Raw genomic sequence first — 19272 nt, 5'->3', positions numbered from 1 at the left:
ATACTGGTAGATACAGGAATTCTACTACCGTATATAGAGAAATAGAGAATCTCATGGAGCCCAATATTTGCAAGAGCATGCACACTAACCTGCATATACTAACATTTTACATTTCCAGAAGAGAGTAATTAAGTTGTTTTAATACTCTTTTGTAAATTATTTAACACTGTATCCTGTATCTATCTAATTCATCAAAATAGCTATTATATTTGAATTAACTGAGTTCCTGTCAGCACTGTCATTTGACATAATTTGTGTTTGTGTAAGACCAACCCACACCACAATGACATCTATACATACAGCTGGAACTTCACCACAGGATTTCAGATTTCCCCTTTCTTCTTTTACAACTACACTGTGGAGAGGGAGATACTGAACATCAGGGGCTTGCAATGATCAGATCACTGAACTGCCCAATCTAATATGCGGACAGAGTGCTGTTCTCACAAGATTTCAATTTCAGAAGTTTGCATTTCTTTAAGAAAATAAATCCTCTGCCATGCATGCACTCTCACGGCAGCTAAAACATTATCTTTTTGCCAACATCTTCTCAATGTTAATCCAGTGATTTCATCCGTGCCAATAATATTTGATTGTTCATCCCTCTGCAAGTCCGTGCAACTGAATTGCTGGAATTGTATCTTGCCTATGAGCTCACAGGTCACGATCACCCACCTGAGCAAGTACTCTACTTTCTGGTTGACTTTACGATTCACTCAACCTCTAATCCACAAGGAATTCATCCCAAACACTTTGCAGCAATACTAGCAAACAGCTACAAAATGCCTTATTGCATGGGTTCCCAAAAGATTCAAGGAGAACAAACCTGTCCCATTTCATATTCCTGATTTCTGAAGTCTTGTGCCTCACTTAACAGCTGAGGAAAGAGTGCTTGACCTGGAAAAGAGCACTGACTTTCCTTTAATGGGAAGAGAAGCTTGTAAAAGCTGGCTATGCCCTGAACACATGAGCAGAATTGCAAGTACACTATTTCTTGGATAACAGGAGGTGACCAGTCTTTAGATTCCCAAGAACATTTCAGAGTTTAACTAACAAAGTCCCTGAAGAGATGCTCATTTTTAGAAGGCAAGTAAGTGTAACAATATCTCAGGCTGAGGTCTGCTGACTTGAACAAAAGTGCCCTTACTTCCACAGCAAGATGTCACTAAAATGGATTGTCTACCAAAGGAAGCTCTGACACAAAAAAGGAAAAAGTAAGAATCAGGTGAGTGACTGAAAAGACACCATGTAGCTTTCAAAGGCAGCTGGAGATGGACATCATTTTCCCATTCTCCCATGGGAACTGTGAATTCACCTACCATTTTGACAGAACACTCACAGCAGGAATCACATGTCCAGATGGACATTTCAGACATTACCTGAAAGCCTTTTGAGGAAGATTTATGCTTTTCTTTGGGGTGTTCCTTTAATGTTAATATGGCTCATTCTTAGAAATGAACAAAATATTTTCAACTGCTACATTTTGCTTTGGTTTCAGCCTGCTTGGAAGCAAGTTCTGCCCAGCACAGCAGTGTCTTTTTATCCTGGCAGTAGACTTCATGATACTTTCCATTTGTTATTAAATTCCACAGACAAATTTTTGCAGAAAACAGCAAGGCAAGACCAGATGAGTGTGGCTGTTCCTTTTACTGCAAGGGAATCTCGTCAGAGGGGTTCTGGCTCCACTGGAGACTAAAAGCAATATATTTGGTGAGAGAGTATTTATCAATTACCTGAGGAGACCAGTGGCAAATATAGGTACAAATACATGCTTTCATGATGTTATCACCTGTAGTCATAATAACTGAGACTTTTTGTCAGACATGGACTCCAGCTTCTGAAGTCTTGGGATGCTAACTTTTTAAGGGATAAGGGGGAGGGAAATGATAACCTAAAGGACTAAAACCATGAAGCGAAGGTAAAAAACCTTCTAACACTGATAATAAAATCAAAGTACTCAACAATGAAATACGGTATCATTTTTTGGGTTTGCTAGACAACTTAGCAGACTTTACCATACAACAGACAATTTTGACAGAATAAACCAAAGAATTGTTAGAAGGAACACAAGCATTAATGAAGCTCTGGAAAATCTGCCATTTTATACAAGACCTATGAAGTCCAAATAGCTATTTATTTCAGAAGGTTTCAGAGGCAATTTACTCATTTTCTAAAGAATTTAAACAACAAGACTTTTGAAAATAGGTAGTTTCTTCATCTAGCAAAAAAAATGCATAATGAAATACAACAGAGCAGAACCTCAAAGAGCAACAAATTCAAATCAGAAATAGGTATTCATTTAAATTATCTAAGTGACAGTAATCTACCACTAAAACCTCTACCCCAGGATCTGTATTCTTTGGCCATCAGACAGACCCCCTGTATCATCAATACCTTTCCACATGCAGGTCCAAAAGATAGTGTGAAATGTAATGGGAAAGCCCGTGTAGGCAACAGAAAATTAAAATCTGCAAATCTATAAATTAATTGAATTGTTATTGGACTTTCTTACAGACGAGTCACAGGACAGACTTTATAGCTTTCAGAGGAAAAATTAGAGAAGCTGAAATTTAAGAGTTCTGTAACAACACAGCAATTAGCATGTGAAGAAATTAGATGAACTGAATAGGCAAGAACCTTTTTAAAGCACAGAAAATTATCCCAAGTTTGTGCGAATTCAACCAGAAGAGTTTCTCAAATTACATTTTGATCCCTGTAGTAAAGCTTCTAAATACTAGGTATCTCATTAGCAGGTTTAATAAGAAATTTAAAGAGGAGAAGGGAATATTGGAGGAAAAGCTTTCGTACTTTTTAAAACTGAAACCCTAAATAAAGTTGTTTCACTTGGCAGAAAGGAAAAGAAGTCCTAGGATATGTAAATCTAATATTCTTCCCACGCTAATAGCCTTTCTGCTGCCTTCTCCTTTCAGAGAAATCATCTACTCCATATAGTAACTTTAAACAAACAAAGAGGAAAAAAAAAAAAAACAAAAACCACCAACAAAAACACCCTGAGGTCAAAACAAAACTGAAAAGCTGATTTATAGGTGAGATGGGGGTGTATTCAGAATCACAGATTTTTTAATCAAAAAATCATCATACAGCAAAGGAATTTAATACCAAACATCTCAACTGATAAGAAATCTCAACTACAAAATAGTTCCAGTAATTGCAAGCTATCCTCTCAAATACAACACATCCCTTTTTATGAAGAATATTTCAGAATCTTAAACACTTCTCTACAAACCTCAAACAATCCCAGTAGATTTTGTTTCTTCTTTTTTGTACCTTTTTTTTTTTTTTTTTTTTCCGGAAACTTCAGTAAATGTTCCCTGGGGCAAAGCTCACACACAAACTACATAATGTCTCCTGGTACTAAACCTTCCATGAATCAAGCTTTTAGATACTTGCAATGCTCTGGCATCAAGACGTTCGTACAACTCTGAATTATTTATTCATCAATCTTTGTGCAACTTCCCAAACACCAATGGAGACCAAGACGATTTCAGCTATTTGATGTTACATCTTCTCAAGTGGCTGAAGAGGCTATAAAGCACCCCATTGCTTAAGCCTGCCATCTCAGTTCCATTAGCAGTAAAGACCTCTCTATTCAAACTGCTAAGTAAATCCTCCGAGAGCCCGGGGACTGTTTCATGCTTGAAAGCAACTGTTAAGAATTTGACAACAACCAAACTGTTCCTATTTAATCCTTCTCCCAAGGTAAAAAGAATTATAGGTAAACATATGCCTTCATTATTTGCTTTGCTGCATTTCAATACTCAATCCCACACAAAATTGCCAGCCAAGGATTTAATGCAATCTCTTCTGTATTTCAGAGCTATTGCCTTTACAGAATGGAAAAAGCTTAATAAGGGCTGTAGAGTTGGTTAGCAAACAACTCTATTTTCTATAACACACCCCAGAGATTTTGCAGAGGTAACTTTAATAATGCAAGAAGTTTGAGAATTTTTTTTCAAGTTAGGATTTTCAGGTAAACCAGAATAGCTGTTATTCCATTCCGTCTGCCAATCATTGTATCTCTCTTCAATTAAAAGAAACAAAATTGATCTGTTACAGAGTACAACTGCTCTTGTTTTAGAACATACACAGATTTACATAAGCTTTCTTTGGGGTTAGTAATATGCATGTTAATCAAACGCTAGACTATCGAAGAAAGCTACTTAGATACACTCTGGAATGCATTAAAATGAAAATTTCAAGCCTTTGGTCAGGTTTAATTCAGGAATCAAAATACTTCAAAATTTTTCAATGAGACCAACACTGTTACTTTTTGTGTACAGTGTATCACCCATGCAGCCACTGTCTAATCCCTATTCTTTACCGACAAAGATGGACCATTACATACAGAGAATAATGACTGAATGAAAGTAAACACACACTGATGTTCCATGAAGAAAAAGTGTATTAACCCAATTAATATTTCTTTTTAAATTGGGGGTAAAAAATTATCCCCAAAAAGCAGACAGCCTTTCACAGGAGTTTATTTGGACTGCATTCTTGTTTGGAGAAAAAATGAAGGCTAACATTAAATTGAGGAGTATATTTAAACAGACAAAAGAAATTTACAATTTAAAAAGAAGGCTGTGGACAATTCATCAGGCATTAGGGACCAAAGGCTAAATACAGGTCTCTCATTAATTTTCATGGATTCAGACTTAATATACAGTACAGCAGATGTATCATTTACATATAGTACAACAGATACATCCAAAATAATCTAACAGTTGTACCCTGTCAGAGGAGTTTTATGACAAAGCCAAAGGAGGGTGAATCATATATCTAATTAACATGGAACAACTAATCACTGGAAAAGCTAAACCCAAAAATCAGAAATTTAAACTTCAATGCTTACACTTAAAGTGAAAACCAAAATTCCCAAATTATTTCTCACACCATGGATCACTTATCATACCCCACTCTCTCGTGGGTTTCCCACACACATCTTAGTGAGCAAAGCCCCTTATTAACTTTTATAATACTTCCTGCAAGTAAACAAGGAGGTCATGACAAACAAGAGACTTGAAGACACTCAGACAGTTACTGTAAGGCTAATTATGTTATTTAATGGAAAAGAAAGCCTTCTTCCTGGCCTAATTTAAGCAGCAAGAAAAAGCCACCACTAGCTTTAAAAGCTGCAGCTTTCCGCACCATTCAATTAGGCTTTCTTTTTTTTTTCCACACATTCACACATTAAAACTTCTTGTTCTTTTCATAAACATTTAAATAATAAATTCCCTTTTCTGCTCTGTACTGCTTAAGGAAATGGGCACAGTACAGCCTTTATATTACTTGTATGCTTTTCTGCCATGTCAAGTCTCTACAGATGTCTTGGTTGTGCTTAATGCAATCCTAAAGCACTGCTGAACGCATTATGGCTGGAGCAGAAGATTAAAAGAAGTACCTTAATAGTTGCTACTTTTCTTTTACATCAACTCTTTAGAAATATCTAAAAACAACTTGACATTAAAAACATTATTCTTTTTCCTTGCTAGCTCATGGCTCTGTTCTAAGCCATGCTTCCCTATACAATGACATTTCAGTACAAAAGTGCACTAAATTACTACCTTTTGAAGGGAAAAAATATAACTAATAATATGTCATTTTACCCCCATAAAGAAGCTCAAGTGAGGACTCAGGTGAATAGACACTTAAGTAAATATTTTGAGACTCCTTCAATACATTCAGGATATTTCAGGTTTCTTATTACTCTTCCCCAGAAATGCTGCTCTGCTGAGGAGTTTGCTTGTTAGCAAAATTCTGTTCTTTTGGAAAAAAGTGGTAAAGTAAGAGCACAATAAGTACGATAAATGTTAACAGCAAACTTCTTCATTCAAATGGAGATGGAAAAGAAAGCTAGTGATGGAGAGCAAATAATCTTCAATGATCTTCCTCAGGTGTCTTCACCAAGTTTTCTATATTTGTTTCATACTGTATCATAAGTATTTAGCATCATTAAAAACACTGCACAGTATAATAGAAGAGTTCACACACAGTAATCAAGTACAGAGTGTGAAAGCAAAACATGTCTTTGTTTACAAATAAAAAGAATCAGTCACTTAATATCACCCTCCTTGACTTTATGGTTACTGCCAGCCAGAGATGTCTGCTATATTATAAACAGGAGATAAAGCTAATCAAAATCTGATCTGGATGCACTTTTTTTAGAAATTGTTCTAGTAGTGCTGCTCTGATCAACTATTTGTTCTCCACATTGTTGACCTCACTCCTTATCTGCTTGTAGGCTTCTCCTGTGTAGCATCAACCCTCTTGTTAGAGGGTAGAAATGAGACAAGTCCCAGACTTCTTGTTTATAACGGCATGAAAAGGGTGCTGGTTTTTTCCTCTTTACAGCCCAGCCATCCTGACTCCAACTATTCGCTGACTCTGGCTTCAGCACGCTCCAACTGGAGGTTTCCCTTGCAGCCTCTGACTGGTGGCGATTTCCTGCTAAACTATGACTGCAGGTATTGGTTTGCACACTCTGATTGCAGACTTTTACCCAGCTAGACTGTGACTGCAGGTTCCACAGGCTCTAAATGTACACCCAGACTGACCTTACAACAGTGATTCTCTCTCCCCAGGATCCTTCTTCTTCATGATCTTCTTGTTCCCTCTTCCTCAAGGTTCCTCCTCCATAATGGTCCTCCCTTATCAGCTAAACCACTCCCTTTAACACACTTAGCCTTATTGGACATAGCTATGACTCATCGGGGCAAGGCTGTATTGCCTAATTAACACAGCTGATACTTATCCAGGGCCAGGTCACCTGTATTCCCTTCTACACTCCTGGGCCAAATGTATCTACTGCTCTACTTACACAGGACCGGCCATGATGCCCTTTTGATTCTGAAGTCCTGCCCTGCTTCTCAAAATTAACGATAACAGCTTTCCTGCTTTCTATCTGCTTCTGTTCTCCTTTCTTCTGTGTTGTAGTACAGTATCCCTAAACAACCATCAACTGCTCCTGTACCCTACATACAGCACTGGGGGACAAGAAACTTGGGAGCTAGATGCATATATATATATATATATATATATATATATACATATATATATATATATATATATATATATCTTCATCACGTATATCCCTCCTAAAAATTCAACAAGACACAACTCATCTATATTCAACATCTGTATATTTCATTCTATAATTGTAATAGTGTTCAGTCCACAAACAGCCTAAGCACTAAATGATACACTGTAGCTGTTGCTAAGGCAGCAGCAGATTTACATGGGTGAAATCTAGCCCAGTGTACCACCCTGGTAAATTATCAATAATTAAGCCGCTTCCCCGTTAAAGCTGCCGCAGATTAAAAAAAAAAAAAAATAGAAATCTTCATTTGTTGTGAAAACTTAACATAAAATAAAGTCCATACGGTAAAAAGGCCATATATTTTCTAGCTTTTACAACATTTATGACAATTGTCATTACAAAGGGCAGCAACAACTCATGGGCTATGTGCTCAGTGTTCAGGAAAGAAAAACAAACCCCAAACCAGTTGCGTCAAAACTGTTTCATAACCAGATGCTTTTTTATCTAGGTTAACTGCATTGCAGGTATTCCCAACTTCGGGTAGTTTCAGGAAACTCCCATCTCAGTCCGTCTTTAACCCAATGGAAGTACTCCTAACAGGAAGAATTTACAAGACCTTCCCTCAGAAAAAAATAAATTAACAAAGTAGAGGTTTGTTACTGCTTTTTCCTGGCTGAAACTGATGAAGAGTAAAAACACAGATTTTATTCTGCAGCAGATCAGAAATAAAACTTTGCAAAAACACTTTACAAGTCTAGCACAGAATTCTCAACATATTGCCCAATTATAATTAAGACCAGCTGTGAGAAGTTTCAAAAACTTTTCCAGAACTTATTTCCAAAGTGGCTGGGTTTGTCTGTACAGAGTTTTTGAAAAACAGAAAACAAACTCTCAGTAAATTGTGTATCAGAAAGAGAGCACAACATTCCATACTCGACAACACAGAATATCAAAGCCATAGCAAATTAATATCAGCTTAACTGATGTTATTAGAATTTCCTGTCATTACGTTAATAAAAAATTAGTGGCAAATTAGTATGTCACAGTAGTTGCATTACAAGACAGTGATATTGAAACATGATCGTTTAAATGAGATTGGTAAAAATATACTTAAGCAGAAGATGATTTGCACAAGAAGCTTCATAACTGATATCAGACTTGTTTAATTAAAACAAAAAATTAAGCTAATTTTTTCTGCTATCTCTCCAGATCAGTCCAATCTAAACATACCAGATAAGCATTCTAATCTATACAGTTTAGTATTTGAGTGGATTTTTAAAACTTCTATAAATTTCAAATAAAATTTGCTTTCAGGAGGTTTACATTGCATAAGCTTCCCCTAAACAAAATATGCTTGATGAAAGGACGTAAGTGTAAAAGATAAAACTATTGTAAATGCCTGAGTTTAATTTTTGAGAGAAACAGAAGTACATCCATATTCACATTTATGTTGCCTTTAATTAATTTATGTAAAGTGCTACATTAGAAACCAGGTTTTACATCCATGGAGATTTATCCAGCTCAAATACCTGAACTTCTCTTTCTTTTAGTCTATTTAATCTCTGCATTGGTCGAGGAGAACAAAAAATTCTATATAAGGGCCATTCCAATCACATAAAGGGGGATTTTACCAGAATGCTTGCAGAAGACAATAAATTTGAGTTTCACCATGACTGACAACCTTCAAGAGCTTTTAAGGCATTCATAGTTGTTATGACATAATAGGGAAAAAAGAAATCAAAAAGTGCTGCATTAATCAATAATGCAGATGATCCACATTTCCTCCATAAAATGAGGAAACTTACCTTCCTGTGTAATGTGCTTTGGGCTCTGCTGAAAGATAGCTACAGATGACGAGTGTAGAGAGAACAAGCACATGTCTTTTCAGCTTGGCACACATGCTAAATATTTTTTAACTTTAAATCATGTGACATATTCATACTTTTTTACCTAATATGTATTTTTATATATGCACCATTGCAACAATATTTAAAAAAAATTAAAATATCTCTGGCTTTACATAAGAACACTTAATTATCTCTTTATTAAAAAGTAGAAATATTTACAAATTAACCTTGACGATCTTATTATTAGAATGAATTAAGAGCTCACAATAAACACACTGACAAGTAGACAAAAAGTTTTGCTTATTCCAAGGCTTTACTATTAAGTCATAAACATTTTGCTCATACATATAGAATTTTGACTAAACTATAACAATATGACCAAAACATCTGAAAATTGGAAAAGCACCAAGACATCATCATTCTCTTCTTAGATTATTGTCAACATTTAAGGAATGCTCAGGAAGCAGCAGTTCAGCTGCAAATATTAGCTAAATCAATATAATTAAAAGCTGTTACATTAGAAACCAGCATTTACAGTAATCCCTAAAGGGATACTATTCCACCCACATCACCCTGAGAGAGCATCTGGTTTTCCTACTGCATCCAGCATAACTTTAAAAGAAAACAATAAAGAAACAGTCCAATTATAGAAGCTTTCTTTACACACACAACAAGCACTATGTCCATGAAGCAGCAACTGCATGAGAGGAGATGGTGGGAAATCTAACACTGGCCCCTTCCAACTCAGCATATTCTGTGATTCTGTATTATGCTACAAACATCATAGGGGCAAAAGGTCTGGGCTCTATTAACAACGGAGTCACAAGCTTCAAGGGGAGATACGATAATGTGGTATGGTTAATATGTTTGCTTTGAGATCTTCTGAAAAAGTAAGTAAAGAACACTGCCCTGCTTCTGTCTTACTCAGTAATTCATCCTTCTGAAACGCCATGGTGCAAAGTGAGAATACACCAGCGCAAGAGTGCCTATTACAGCCATAAGCAGCAGCGTTTGAATTCAGGTAATGAGGACTGGACTGTGTCATAACACAAAGAGGGGAAAAGAATCACTGAAGGTTAAACATTTAAAAAGTAGAAAAAAATTAAACAGTCACAATGGCTGTCACATTTATGCAAGCTCATCTAACTTTGAACAGCTGTGGCAATGTAATTCGCACCAACAGCAACAAATTCTTTTCTCTGTATGTATGTCTTCTACACTGTCTCTTGGGTTTTTATTGTTGTTTCTTCAAGTTTGTAAGATGCCAGCATCAGGAACAGCTACTGCAAGCCACCCAGTAACAGATGCTGAGGAGGAAGGGGAAATCTTTTAAAATAATCATCATCTTTTGACCAATTTAAAAGATTTTCTTGCATCTCCTTCAGTAGACAATAAAAGTGAAATGGAGTGTAATAAACACGCAGCATAATGAAGTCAGAACTTGAATTCCATTTGAAATATGACATAAGATACGCACATACAGAAAAAAAAAATCCCAGGAGAAGGAATTTACAGCATAAGGCACCATAAAGACTGCATAGATACTTTTCCTAGTGCAGTTGGAATACCTCCCAGCTGGGCTGCCTGCTCTGCTTTGCCAGCACTGGTGGCTCACGCTGCTATTTCACACGCACAGCCTTTCAAGAACCCCGTCTGCACAGCTGGTACAGAACTGCCAGTACAATGTACATTCACACCTTAACCCAGATCACGTAAACTTATTCATACACAAATCCTAAAAGCAAGATAATACCATGTTTTTCAAATAGTTAGCCACATTGCCAGTGTCTATTCATAAGGAAATTAGTGCCATCTGATTTCACGTGCTGCAACTCATGAGCACTCCTCTCCTAATGCTTATAGGTGCAGTGTTACTTGTTCTTCATTCAACAGTAATTCTTGATCAGTGCCCCAGAGTTCAGAGGAGATCACAATCTAATAGTTCCACCTAGCCTTAAACTACATTATGTTATGCATTTGCAGCAAAACCAATTAACTACTGCAATTCCACTACACACTTAATAAATAAAGTCAAAAGGTAATTTAGCCATAATATATTGGGCATTTTCTGCAAAAGACAGAATTTTAAATAATTCATTTCATATAAATGTACCCATAAGAGGCTGTATGCAACGCAAGAGCACCTGTCCAATCACACATTTCCCCAATGCAAAAAAATCCCAGGAAACACCAAATAAGTTGTGGGTCTGAGAGATTTTAGCCTGCTAGCAGCTGCTAACTTCTTCCCAAGGAAAAAGTCTTTAAGAAAAGTTCTTCTTAAAACAATCTTGGTAAACTACTGGTTTTTTTCAAACCAATCTTTCTCTAGGTGGTGTTTTGCTGTTTCTCGAGTTTAACCAATGAGATTAGAGACGTGTCGTTTCTATTTACCAATCATGTTAAGTCTGTATCAGAACACCTTATAAAAGGTAGTAAGAACCTAAACAAAAAAGCGTTTTTCTATGCTCTTTACCTTCTGAAATATTTTAGAGTCTTTCATCTTTCTTTTGTGTCCTAAAGTGACAATAAGTAAATTATATTGTACAATCATCTGGGTAAGATCCAAAATCATGTTTGAATCACTAAACTTATACACACCATAAAAATATTTTTCACTGATGGAGTATGCGAGACTGAAGCATTTTCCCACATCTGCCTGAAGAACTCAAGCATATACATACAGACCCTTTCACAGCTGCAGAAAACTCAGTTTATTTTAATACTGTACATATATGTTGGAATTTGTTAAAATAGGTATAAAAATTTATTAGCTTAAGTTCAATAATTCATACATACATACATATACATACACATTTCTGTCATGACAACGACAATCCAAATTATCCCATACACAGATCTACTGGACTATTTTGAAAGATCAGTTATTTATTTGCTTTGTGCAATCAGCCTGCTTAGGGAAAGGATAAAGCATCATGGTCATATTTTTTTAAACTCACCATGTGGGGTTTGTTTGCTTTAGTTTTTAAGTTACACACACTATGGCTTCTGAAGGATGTCAAAAAGAAAAGAGGAGCAACACATCAGCCTCAAACTTTGCCCCAATGCAGTTTTGCCAGTATTGACTGGTCAGATAACACCAACTAAGTGAGTAAACAAACCTATTTTCATTTCATGCTCAATTAAAAACACAGTGGGTTGCCCAGACTGAGAAAAGTGTGGAAAATTAAAAAAAAAAAAAAAACAAGATGTTTCCTAATTTTAAAGATTTTTTTAATTGCAAACTGTCAAGGCAAAGAAAGATACAAGACAGTACCAACATATGATCAATATGCATACAAGAACTTGAAAAATTAACCTGACATATGTTACAGAACCAAATCTACCTAAATGCATGTGTAATCAGCTGCCCAAAAAAACCCAAGCTCTTTGAACAGCAAGTAAACTTAGTTGCAACATACTGTAACTGGTTTTCATTAATAAACTGAAAACTTTAAGTTTGTTGCTGCCTGTCATTTAATTTCATTTTTCCCTTTCCTATACCTAACAAATGAGATAAATACTTCTTTATGTTCCACAATTCTCACACATTTGTTTTTTCTTCATCTTCTGCTTTGCAGTTTCCACCCTGTGTTTTCTATTCCCTTTCTTTTCCCAGTTTTGTTCATATCCCCCCTCTTTCTTCTCCACGTTTCAAATACCTCTGATGTACCAACGGCATTTCATCAGATAAATTTAAATATTCTAAACAATATAATTGCAGCCAAAAATACATGTAACTGTTGCTGACACTCCTTGGAGACTCATGTATCTCTGCTGCTAACAGCTTTCACCAGCAGCCAAGCTTCCCCTTGCCTAAAGTGCTCTTCTCCTCCAAGCAGCAAAAGCCCAAGGCCATCATCACACTCACAAACCACTGCACCAACACTTCTGTGAGGCCTTTCTGGTCCTCAGCTACTGACAAGGAACCAAAGGAATAGTAAAATGGAAATGCAGTTCACCATTAATGCAGGGACAAATTTCAGTCCAACAACAAGTAAAAGTCTTGGTGTAAAAAAGCCACCATAAAATCAGCCAGAACTTGAAGCTTCAAATTGTAGCAGCTTCTGATCAAAATGCCCTCCTCCCACCAGCAAGCAGTACTCCACCAGCAGCCACAATTACTACTAGAGCAAGAAGGATAGGATACTAATGCAGAAAAAAAAGGTAAAATAAAAGTACTGTGTTGAGTCCTGACAGTGTCAAATAATAAGACTGCAAATGGAAAAAAATATTATAAATTTAGGAGGTTTGTTTTGTTTAGTTTTAATTTTCCTGCCGGCCTGAGTCAAATGTAAGCTCTGGGGAGATGTTCACAGGTATCTTTTATGTACACCAACTCAATTATTCATAATTCTGCTGATGTGCAAGTGTACAGTGGTGGTGCTTTTTAACTCCTTCGTTTTCTCTTGCTTTGAACTGACAGTTCTTAAAATTGGCATTTATGTGTCCATATGCATGGACACGGAGACACAAATAATAGCAGCTGCATGACTACTTGCAAAGCATGCTACTTAATCTTCTGCATTTTATCCCCTCAGAAGATAAAATCAGCATGCTGTTACCTAAATCAGAAGTAACTGAATTAAAAAAAACCCTCTGCAATATTTTAAAGAACTGAAGAAAAAAAATCTCAAAACATTTTAAACAGTGCAAGAATTGCATCTGGAATCTTTACTTTATGGGTGTTGGTTCTACAGAGACTGTGGACATTCCCAAAACACAGAAAGAAGAAAAGAAAGAAGAGAGACATTTATTTTAGTAATTTGTGAAACCTCAGCTATTACACACCAACTCCTAATTAGAAGTCTGACATGGTAATTAATTTAAACACAGAATAGCCTATAACCTTATCACTGTTCAGTGATTACTAGCAAGATGTTTTTACTGTGATTATAAACCTTAGAATTCTCTGAAAACACGAACTTTAATCCCCTGGAAATGACCATCATGTGTCATCTCATTACTTATCACATTTCTGGCAAGAACAAAATTTATTGCCAAAAGGATAAATAAGGAAAGAGAACAGCAATGGAGACTTAAATTACATTTGTCTCAAATGAACCAATACCCCCGTGAATAGCAGCACGCCTGGGATCTAAGGGGATCTAAGCATGTCTAGCCAGGCCCATTCCTCTGAGTCTTTTTTTTATTTGTTCTCCAAACAAAGAGAAAGGTTCAGGTTTCTACAGCACTTGGAATTCATGGAACCCTACTGAAATGGCAGCCAACAATAGTTAAAGGAATTAGGAAACAAAAAAAGTATAGGAAAAAATCTTCAGACGTGGTATAATAAGCTCTAGTTCTTCTGCATCAGGAAAGCATGTTTGTGCTTGTTGTTCCTTTCCACAAACTCCTCTAGAGGCATCACTGATTCTTCCTTCCACTGGTTTAAAACTCCCCACAGTACCACAGTTAAAGAGCAACAAGCTCTCTTTCCCTGCCAGTGTTATCTGGGACGAAACTCAGTTACAATTCTGTAATTCTTATTTTCAATTGCGGATCTCCCTCCACTGGGATTTTTTTTTTAATAAATTTTACTGGTTTTATTGGTTTTGCAATTTGTTTTTTGTTTAGTACTATCCAGTCTTTTCTTTTTGCTGATCTTTTTAACTGCAAAAAGCACCTCCGTCAAGGAGAGCTCTAGGATCCTCTGTTATTAAACAAGAATGCTGGTACTATAGAATAAAAACTTCTGCTATTAAGGTAGTTAAGTCTATGCCTTTAAGCTACTCTAATCTGAAAACCAAATTAAAATGTTTTCTGGAGCAACACTCTTCCTTGATACAGGTCATCGTGTTATTATTTGAAAAAATAAGACAAATCAGAAGCAGTCACTGGTACAGCCATACTCACACTGAACAAAACCAGGACAGACAGCAACAGGAGTTTATATTACTGACACCCTTTAAAAGTGTTTGTCAACACTATGAAAAAGTATTAAGAAAGACCTTTCTAACAGATGCATTTCAAGCACAGTGTATTCACAAACCTAAAAGAAAAATCATTTAACTTTTGCCTTTTATATTTTAGTACACACTGGAATATTTCTTCTTGCACAAAAATACTACTCTAACTTAGTGAAAAATTTTTAGAGATCATATTTTACAAGTTCATTTAATGCAAAGTGGCTGCAGAACCTCCCTCCATCCTTAACTCAAAACTCAACTGGACAACCTGAGTAACACCACCTGGCTTTGAAATCAGAGCAGAGGATGGGCTGGAAAACCCTCAAAAGACTCTTCCTACTTTGTTTTGTGACTCTAAATCCTCCCAAAACCAACTGAAAAGACACTGCAGCACATAAATCCAAAGCGTTACTACTGATCTCTTAAAAACAGTCTTCTGCTTCTACCAACACGGGATACTGAGTAGGATGGCATTTCTCCAACTCCACATCTACATTTCACAGTCTCTGAAAAGCTGTTAGACCAGCAATACACATTCTTTGAGGTGGAAAAAAATAGCAAGTGTGAACCAGAGCTGTGTTACTGCGACTCCTCTTGGTTTCTAGATCTGCTTCTTGGAGGCAAAGTCTGTCAAGAAATATCCAGGAAAACCTGACAGCAAGAACCTCATAGTCGAGCCTCATTTGGCAGAGACTGGCATCTTCTGGCTCCATCTTCTACCTCCATCTGGTGAGGCTGCCTTTCAAGATTACAAAAGACAGTCAAAACACAACAAAGACTGAAAGCCACTGTTGCCAAAAGTCAATCATGAGTAAATTTCTCTCTTCTTAGGTCTAAATGCTAATTGCTCTAGCGCCAGATTCTACCTGTCACTGCTCAGAAGCAGGTGATGTATGAAGTAGCTATCTGCTCATTGCAGTGCTCATCATAATGAGAATATGGCACATTTATAATTTTTGCCTATTAACTTCTGGTAGCACACTATTCATATAAACCAATTTGGCATAAACATCAAAGTTGTAATGTATGCATTTTTTTGTTTCATCTCATACACTGCCTTTTTTTTTTTTTTTTTCTTTCGGTAAGGATTCTTCAGCACCTTTAACAAGTAATTTACAGAACGGGCTGCTATATAGCCATGGCTGAGAGCTGCACTGCACCCATCCTTCCAAACAGTATCCAGCTCTGCAGATAGAGACAGAAATCATTTCACTCACATTTACACACTTACTATGTAAGAGACAGGCACTAGAAACAAAAGCTTAAAATTTAACTTATAAAAATATAAAAAGCTTGAAGCAGACTTTTTTTATCAGTGGTGTTTTTACTTTTAGCATTTAGTCAGCAAAACAAAACTGATTCTTCCTAATACTTTCTGACTTCATAAGCAAATATTTACCTCCCAGTACCATGGGGTTTTGCATGCAAACCCTACAGGAAAATACTTTCATACATAAACTATGTAAATTAAGATAACTCTCAGTCTCTTAATGTTATTTTAATTATGAAATGGCTTAATATTAACACTTTCATTTCTAAGAACAGATTTTCCTATCCAAACCCAACTTCTTAACTGTCCTTTTAAATATTTATACTACCTAAGTATGTAAAAACACAACGGAGTTACCCAGGTTTTAGCATACAAGGTCAAACCCACCACATTTTCAAGAGCTTCACACTGCCTCTGGCAGAAACTATTAACTGGAACTTCAGAAAATAAAATACCCATAATGCACCTAACCAGTTTTGTTGAGTTTTTTGGTGCACTTCAGAGAAACAACCCTGCCATCAACAAGTCTAAACTACTGCAGGTAATACATTTAGGCATTATTAAGAGTTCTGAATCTTTAATGAGGGCACTCTTAATCAATAAAAATGTCAAAGCTCAATCGGTTTTGCTTCTTTCTTCTCCCTGATCATACCAACTCAGAAACTCCCAATGCTACAAATTACCACTTCTAATCCTTCTCCTGAACAGCAGAATCCCCATTCTTTTACAGGGAGGGTCAAGGTGAAATGCTTGTGATATGGAGCTGAAGCCTTGCAGTACCCTATTTACCAGGCCCTCTAGACAAGAAAACTGGTGCATGTGAGCCAAATCCAAGCGATGCTAATGCATTAATGACTGACATGTGGCAGAGGCACAGACACATAGATGCAGCTTGACATTAATGGAGAGATTTGCCTGTGGTCATGCACAGAGGGGGGGGGGGCAAAAACAGACCCACCTGCCTCATGTTTTAACCTGACTATGAAATCAAATGTCAGAGAAGATTAATTAGATGCCAGGAGTTTTATTCTTTTCTGTTGATAGAAAAAGCGCATTTCCATAATGTGAGGAAGCATTTATGTGGATAGCAAATCAGGTTGACATTGAGAGAAGGTTTACTTTATTGTGAATGCTAGCTGTGTGGTGCTTGTCAGTGCAATTACTTTCTACTCAAGTGGTTTGCTTTTTAACATTTTATTATCTTAACAATAAAAACCCTGGAAGCAATAATTATTTATTATGCTAATTCTTTAGCTTTTTTCTTATTAAGTTCCGCCAGACCATTAAAACTTGCTGCTTTCCAGAAATAAACCTAATTTATTAATATTCAGCCAATTTTGGGAAAAAAGAAAGAAGGCAAAAACAATCTCTTTACTGGTAATTAGTTACTAACCAGTCAATTCGTACGCCTATCAGCTTCCCCATAAATTCTATTTTCATTTGTTCAATACTCAACATTTCTAACATCATTCTGATTGAAAACAACTTCAAAACACTAAGTCCTCTGTAGAATTTTTTATAAATAGTGATTTAAGCAGTCTGAGAGGCATCAGGGCTTTAGACTGCTCTGAAAATGCACTATACTCAAGGACTGCATTTTAATTATGGAAACCTTTTAGAACATCCCTGTTTTATTAACAGTAAGTGAAAGACTATAAACAAGGCTACAGTATGCACCACTTCTTCTCAATCCTGCCTAAAGCCCTCAAGGGGAAAGAGCTTCAATGTGCTTTCATTTCTCCCCCTTAGCATTCTCATCTCAGAATGCCTCTTCTCACCGGCTTTAAAATTCATTTAACATAACAACCACACAGTTATGCGCTTTTTTCCTTTTTTTTTTTTTTTTTACATACAAGTGTTCCCTCCTTTAGGAATAAACACCAAGGACGCAGCTCTCAAACTCCCATGGCATAAATGCAATATAGGAGACCATAAGCAACCTAAGCAGAAAAGCACTGCAACTAAATGTACCTTGAAAAGCTCTTAGTTTGCAATGCTTTTATGAAGCTTCATGTCCATGCACAAACTGTCCCTACATTTCACACAGTGACAGTGGTAGTAATCCCTGGAAAACTTCTGGAACGAATTCCCTCGCTCAGACCTCAGTTCTCTCTGAGCCAGTACAGCACTAGCTTCTTCCACGGCAAGGATGCAATGCTCCAAGGTTTGTCAGAGCAGCCCCCACAGCCTCAGTGAACAATAGGATCTCCTGTGCTGCCACCACACAGCCAGGCTTCTCCATCGCTCCCTGCTTCTGAGACAGCTCTCTCCTGTACCTCCCACTGGGAGATTCTGCCTGTGGCAACAGAAAATTCCCTATTAATATGTAATATATACCATAATTAGCACTGTAAAGCAGGTAGTTATCTCACAACCGTCCTCCCATCCCCTCTCTCATAAATCACGTAAGTTTATTTACCGGGGAAAAGAAAGAAGGAAAAAATAAACCTCACAAAACTGGTGAAGAACGTCTGATTCTTTTTATTCGTGTTTTTTTAAGTTGATTTCTAAGATTAAGGTTTTGCTTCTAGCATTTGTTTCCTACATACGAAGTGTGAAAGTATGAGTGAAATGCCTTCTCTCTGCCTCTGTAGGGCTGGATGCTCTTTGGAAGGATGGGTGTAGTGCAGCTCCCAGCCATGGCTGTATAGCAGCCCACTCTCAAAATCAGTCATTAAAGGTGCTGAAGAATCCTTCTTCCCAGAAATAAAAATTTTAAAAAAGGCAGCGTACTAGATCAAACAAAAATGCATATATATACACAACTTTGATGTTTTTACCAACAAACTCCTGGCCTTCTGTACAAAAAGAGCATAAAGAAAATCACCACAAGAATGCTACTGATGTTCAATACCACTTGTTATCCTAAGCAAGAAAACCAAAACCAAACACACCCCACAAATAAATCCATCAAGGCCAGACTACAAAAGTCACCAAGACTATTTAACAAAATCAGAGTAGAAAGGCACTGTTTATAAAGTACTTTTTAAGCACATTCTAGAGGTGGAGGAATTAACTCGCTTTTATGAATACATGCACAGCATTATCACTTTAGTCCCTCCCAGGACATCAGTTAGGTCTTTAGGGTTTATAACATTAGTTCAGCCTTTCCAATGAAGCGTGTGCCTCAATGACCTGCATTATTCTCTTTTACAGAAGCAGCAGCCTGATTTGGAACAGTCATTGCATTCC

At 36.7% G+C, this 19272-nt stretch overlaps 1 protein-coding gene across 6 annotated transcripts in view; it reads right to left on the bottom strand.

Moving 5' to 3' along the window:
• Positions 1–19272, bottom strand: part of PTPRM (protein tyrosine phosphatase receptor type M) — a 440953-nt gene that overhangs the window by 406067 nt on the left and 15614 nt on the right. The window contains exon 1 of one of the 6 annotated variants that reach the window (XM_066183191.1): positions 6576–7008. The exons of the other annotated variants lie outside the window; for them this stretch is intronic. The gene's annotated coding sequence lies outside the window, so the exon portion shown is untranslated. Of the gene's footprint in view, positions 1–6575; positions 7009–19272 lie in introns of those variants that run through there. 6 annotated transcript variants of the gene reach the window in all.

This window comes from Chamaea fasciata, unplaced genomic scaffold, assembly GCF_029207755.1.
Source record: "Chamaea fasciata isolate MVZ Bird 193981 ecotype frontalis unplaced genomic scaffold, bChaFas1.0.hap1 SCAF_1, whole genome shotgun sequence".
Classification (NCBI taxonomy): Eukaryota; Metazoa; Chordata; class Aves; order Passeriformes; family Sylviidae; genus Chamaea; species Chamaea fasciata.
The sequence above is the reverse complement of the archived record's forward strand: the minus strand, read 5'-3'. Positions and strand labels throughout refer to the sequence as shown.